General features: G+C 37.9%; 2 pseudogenes; both read left to right on the forward strand.

Annotated features, from left to right (window-relative positions):
- Positions 1-2,913: 2,913 nt before the first annotated feature.
- LOC149218214 (ubiquitin-like-specific protease 1D pseudogene) lies at positions 2,914-4,173 on the forward strand (annotated as a pseudogene).
- Positions 4,174-4,622: 449 nt separating this feature from the next.
- On the forward strand, positions 4,623-5,372 carry LOC149218215 (uncharacterized; annotated as a pseudogene).
- Positions 5,373-6,000: the final 628 nt, after the last annotated feature.

Here is a 6,000-nt window from a genome sequence, read left to right on the forward strand (position 1 = left end):
TTTGAAAGGTTTTGGCAGCACACAGGTACATGGGAAAGGCTTACAGCACATCATGGACTTGGCAATCTGTTCTATTTGTGTAACCAAAGATAAAAGGCATGCTTCTTTGGATTCGAACATTTTGAGGCAAACCGAGGACCGACAAACAGGGGCAGTTTCCTATGTTTCAGGGCATTGGAAAACATGTGATATCGAAGAGCAACAAGAAACATTAAAGGTCCATCACAACCACCGCCAGAAGGGAACCAGATGTCAGAGAAAGAAAATGATTGTAGACCAAGGCTGTTATGGAATTAGAGTCCTATTTGATTTAGAAGTCTAGAAGATTTAGTAGAATTAGAATCTAAATTGTTTTAGGATTCCAGAGCTGTCAATTAGTAGTCAGTTGTATTTATTAGTTAGTTAAAGTGTTAGTAGGTGTCATCATAGGCAGAATTGGAGTTCCCCTCATGCTGGAGGAGGAACCACAGTTAGAATAAGAGCTCTATATATAGCTGAAACAGAAAGGTAATAGAGGTTGGAAAACTTTATGACAGAGCATTGTTTTGGCTTATGTAAAGACAGAGTTTCAGTAATATAATTTGGCTGCTTTACTTCTCAGGATTCATGAAGGATTTCTATGTTCAGAATGTGTGATTTTATCCTTTCCTTAATGTCTTTTACAGTTGCATAGATGTATAATCACTCAGAATTCACTGATTGTGCTCTGATTTCTTGTATGCATTTATGAGCTGTGGTTCCATATGTGTTATGTTCTGAATACTCAAATGCTGAATGCCCTGACTTCTATGTAAAGGCAGTATCATTGTTTGCTGAGGTGTTGTTGACTCCATAGGCCCAATGGAAACTTGATTAATGTTTTTCCAGCATCCATATTTATCACAGATATATCACAAAGAGTTAGCCATCTTATCTTAAGTAAAAATCATTAACCCATTTAGAGAGAGCCCTCTCAAGTTGAGGAGGCTAAGCCTCAACCTAAAGTAGGTCTGAAATAGTTACTTGAAGTCTTCCTGGTCAGCAGCCTTCTAGGGCCTGATTTTGAGATAACATTTTGGTGCATCTGCCGGGAGCCTGAAGATTAATCATTCCCGAAATCAAGAGGCTGAACTTCTGAAGGTAGCAGGAGCTCAGAAGACTTTTTGAGGCTGCAAATCTACCTTGGAGACTCCATTGTTGAAGAATTCAAAATTCATACATTCATGGTGATTCCACTGGAGTTATGAAGGACCCAGATGCTACCATTCTTATTTCAAGGTATGCATGCATAAATTTTTCAGGAATTCATGGTTTCCCAAATCATTTTCCCAAGGATGCATATTTTCTAAGGAATGGTCCCAAATTCAATGGAGAAGATTTGAGTTTAACTTTGAAGCATATATCAGATTTATGTGATTTTACTGAGCTTCTTAGAGTTAAACATGAGGATGTTTACATTATGTTGTTCTATGATTCACTTCAAGGGAAATGTAAACGGTGGATTGAAAGCTTTCCTGCTAAATCCATCAAGTCATTTGAAGACTTTTGGTTTATGTTTTTGGAGGAATGGATAGATAGATCAGAGTTGGTGGCAAAATCTCCTTCAATTCAAGGTTTCAAACAATGGAATAATGATCATTGTAATGGAGAAACAGATGAAAATTTTTCTTTATCCTTGTCCTCGTATCTAAAATCATTTGAGTGTAAGGCAGAGGATAAGATGAAATTTTTGAATGAAGTTGCTAATGACATTGAGAAAGACATTAAAGGTTTACAAGGTCAAATTCAGGCATATAGTCTTCATAATCATGATCATTATTTTCAGAAGCTTTTTATGGCAGAACACAAGGAGAGAGTGTTGCTTCCTTTCTCTTTCACGATTGAGGAAGTGTACACTATTGTTGAAGATCAACTTGCACAACTTGAAAGTTACAAGAATCATCAAGCTGATCATGTATTCTGGGATCCTATAGCCAAATATATGGAAGAGTTTTACTCTCCAGTGTTTCAGTTTTTCTATGAAGGTCAGAGGCAATTTCAGTGGCAGTGGTCATCACAATATCATAGTGGCTCTGAACTCCGATGCAGTCAAAGAAATCAAACATCAGACAAGACAAATGATTGGCTACATTGGAAATTTCACATTGATTGAGCTGAAAGAAGTTTGAATTGATAGGGTAGGTAGGTAGGAAATTGCAAATAAGCTCAAGGTCAACTGAGCATTTTTCAGTAGATGTAGATTCTTTCTCCTACAGTCATCATCAAGCTTAAGCCCGAGGTGAAGGCCCAAGAAGCTTGAAGGGATGTTTATCAAGAAAATCTATGTTTTTCATAAAGAGGACAAAGCATTAGACCTGCATGTTCTTAGTGTACCACAAGGGCACACTATCCCAAGTGGAGCCACCTGTTATCACTCAAGAAAAAATAGTTTAAATTCTGAACATCAATTTTTTAAATTTGTCAAAAGGTTGGTGTCAGTTTTGGGCCTAGTCTTTTCATCTTGCTTAGAGTCTTGTTAAGAGTCTTGTTAGTATGTCAAATGGGGTCAATTCTCTGTTGTAGTCCATCACTGGTCTCACACCGCACCTAAGCTCCATATGCCAATCCTATTTCAAAGTTCATAGCGCAGAAACCTTAGTTTAGGTTATTTCGTAGCGGAAAACACCGATTTTGCACTAACTGCGCTACGAAATGGGGAATTCATGCTGATCCATAGCACATCTCACCCCAGATGTCATATTTTCTACAAAGATTTTACGGGGATAGCATGTGTAAGGTCTTACATGTCGGTATTGACACGTGTTCTGTAGCCTTCAAATTTGATTCTTGCCTGTACTATTCAAATCGAGATTTCCATCCAAAACCAAATTTGAAAATTCTCTATTAAGACTGAAACTTCTGATTCTGGTTTCGATTTGTTATCAATCTGGCAGTATGACTTCTGGGAAGAATGGGCTCTGTTGTCTTGGAAGTCCTCAACATTTAAAAATACGCTTTGGCAATTCTGGAAATGATCAGCAAAGTTCGCATGATAGACAAATCAGAAACAGTAGTTTCTCTCCGAAGAAGTCTGTTTCTTCTAGTTCTAGCAGTAGTTGCAGCAATCAAGGGAAGTTGACATATATGAGTACCAGAAGTAATCAATTGGGATCTTCTCAGTTTTCTCCTATTATTGAAGAGAATGGCTGCAGTCGAACAGATGGACAAGGGGTGGCAGATTCAACTTATGCTACACCAAGTTCAGCAAAAGAGTGCTTCTCTTTTACACCAGAAAGTTCAATGACGAAGGTTATAGTTGTTTTGAATGAAGATGATGAGAAACCAAAGAGGCAGTATGAGGCCCGTAGAATATCTGCAAGACGGAAAAAGGACATCCGAATTTACTACCCTGAAAGAGATCATCCAGAATCTGTTGAAATTTGTCTCTCTAACATGGAATGCCTGGCTCCATTACAATTTGTGTCTTCAGCAATTATGAACTTCTACATACAGTACCTCCAAAGATCTGAATTTCTACGTACTGAGCACAAGAATGACTATCACTTCTTTAACACTTTCTTTTATAGTAAACTCGAGGAAGCTTTGGATTCTAAGTGTAAGCAAGAAGATGGGAATTCCTTTGCAAAGTTTCGGAGATGGTTTAAAGGAGTAAACATATTTGAGAAAGCGTATATCTTTTTGCCAATTCATGCTTGTCAGTATTGGAGTTTGGCAATTATCAGTATTCCTGCTAGAGAAGATGAAGATGGTCCCATTATTCTTCATTTGGACTCATTGGGTTTACATACTAGTCGGACCATCTTTGAAAATATTTGGAGCTACTTGAAAGCTGAATGGGAACATTTAAATCAGGCCGATATCCCTGTACAAGTTCCAATTGCAGAGAAAATATGGAAAGATTTGCCACGCAATATTCAAGAGAAGAAAATTCAGGTACCTCAGCAGGAGAATGATTACGATTGTGGTTTGTTTGTTCTTTTCTTCATGCAACGTTTCATTGAAGTAGCCCCGCCCAGACTAAGAAAGACAAATTTGGATAGGTTTGGTAGAAAGTGGTTCCAACCTGCTGAAGCTTCACATTTTAGAGATTCAATTAGAATCTTGCTTGAGCAGCATTTCAAAGAAGCAGAAAAAAGCATTCAGGATACTATGGATAATGGTTCACTTCCAGTAGTTCTAGAGGACTTGGAGTGAAAGCAAAGTTTATTGAGGATATGGTACAGTTTGTTCCTATCAATTATTTAAAATCCATTTTGAAGAAGCACCTTCACCATTTTTATAGATGCCTGTGTGGTTGCTTGAAAGACGGGATGTCACAATTGCTGTAGAAAGTATTAAGGGCCTGAATACTTTGGTGATGCCATCCGAGTAGGATTTGCTCTCTGTGATACAAGCTCTCATTCTGTCCAATAAAATTGATTTTCATTCCTCAAGGGAAGGGATTTGCAAGGCTATTTGTATCAAGAAGTTGATTGTGAAGCATTTGAGGTCTATTGGATACAACTCTGCAGTTTGTAAGTCAGAGTGGAAGGGAACCGATAAAGTTCCAGGGGTTGAATATGAGTACATAGATGTTAACCAGACAGGTGTCTACAATTCAGTGATTGGAAGCCATATCACAACTATTTATCATTATGGATTCGCCAACCTTATGTTGAGAAGGTATGTTGAGGCAATACGGGCCTTCAATCAAGTTCTGTTGTATATAATAAAGACCAAACAGTTCCATCAAAAGTCTCCACAGTTTGACCAAATTCTGAAGAAAAATGAACAGATGTATGCTCTATTGGCTATATGCCTCTCTATCTGTCCACAAATAAAGCTTGTTGAGGAAAATGTGAACAATCAGCTGAAAGAGAAGTATGGAGAGAAGATGGCAAGAATGCAGAGAAGTGATGAGGCTGTGTATGACGAATTTTTTTTCATATGCCTGTCCTAAATTTATTACTCCTACAATACCAAACTATGATGAAGCTCTTGTAAATTATAACCAGGATGCATAGAGGCTTCAGTTGAAGTTGTTCTCATCAGAAGTAAGACAGCAACAGCTTTTGTCAGGTCTACGGAGCTTCTTGAAGTTGTATACATCCATCTCAATGGAAAAGCTTGCGAATTTTATGGACGTTGATGAGTCTACCTTAAGGACAACTCTTATGACAAACAAGCATAAGACTCATGCAATTGATCATGATGGAAGAATTATATCAAATGCGGATGTTGACTTTTATATTGATGAGAATATTGTTCATGTTGTTGAATCAAAGTCTTCAAAGCTATACGCTGATAACTTTATGCGTCACATTATCAAGTGTGAAGAGATTATTAGTGATTTGGACAGAGTAAGCTTGAATAAGATGGTTGCTATTTTTGCATTATGGAAATGCCATCTGTAATGAGGTCAAACCTCCAAATTTTGTAGTGAAAGAAGAGCTTATTCCAATGGCAAAATTGCACAATCTAACTCTTGCAATTTCTGCAGAAAGTTTTGTGCAGGAAGAACTTAAGAGGGAGAGTACTGCTGATGTTGTAATCATATTGATCAGCTACATTGTCATGTTTGCCTACATATCAGTGACACTGGGTGATATTTCACCACACTTTTCACTTCTTTATGTTTCATCGAAGGTGTTACTTGGTTTGTCAGGGGTTATTATTGTTCTCCTTTCGGTACTTGGAGCTTTCGGTACTTCTTACTGCAAGTGACTACATTTGTTCCTCTTATGACATTTGATTTGATAAGAACAGAAGGAAACAGAGTTGATTGCTTTCCTTGCATTAGAGTTAGTCCATCAACAACTGAACTTGAACATGATAATTTGGGCAGGAGGCACCAAAAACCTGGCCTTTTGGTGTAGTACATGAAGAATATCCATGCACCTGTACTAAGCATACCAGCAGTGAAAGTTGCAGTCCTATTGGTGTTCAATGGTTTTGCTTTTGCAAGCATTGCATTAACTACAAGGCTTAAACCAGGTTTAGAGCAACAAGTGGTACTTCCAAGAGACTCTTATCTACAGGGCT

This window comes from Pinus tabuliformis, chromosome Q (assembly GCF_031772625.1).
Source record: "Pinus tabuliformis cultivar Carrire ecotype Pingquan chromosome Q, CPIR1, whole genome shotgun sequence".
NCBI lineage: Eukaryota > Viridiplantae > Streptophyta > Pinopsida > Pinales > Pinaceae > Pinus > Pinus tabuliformis.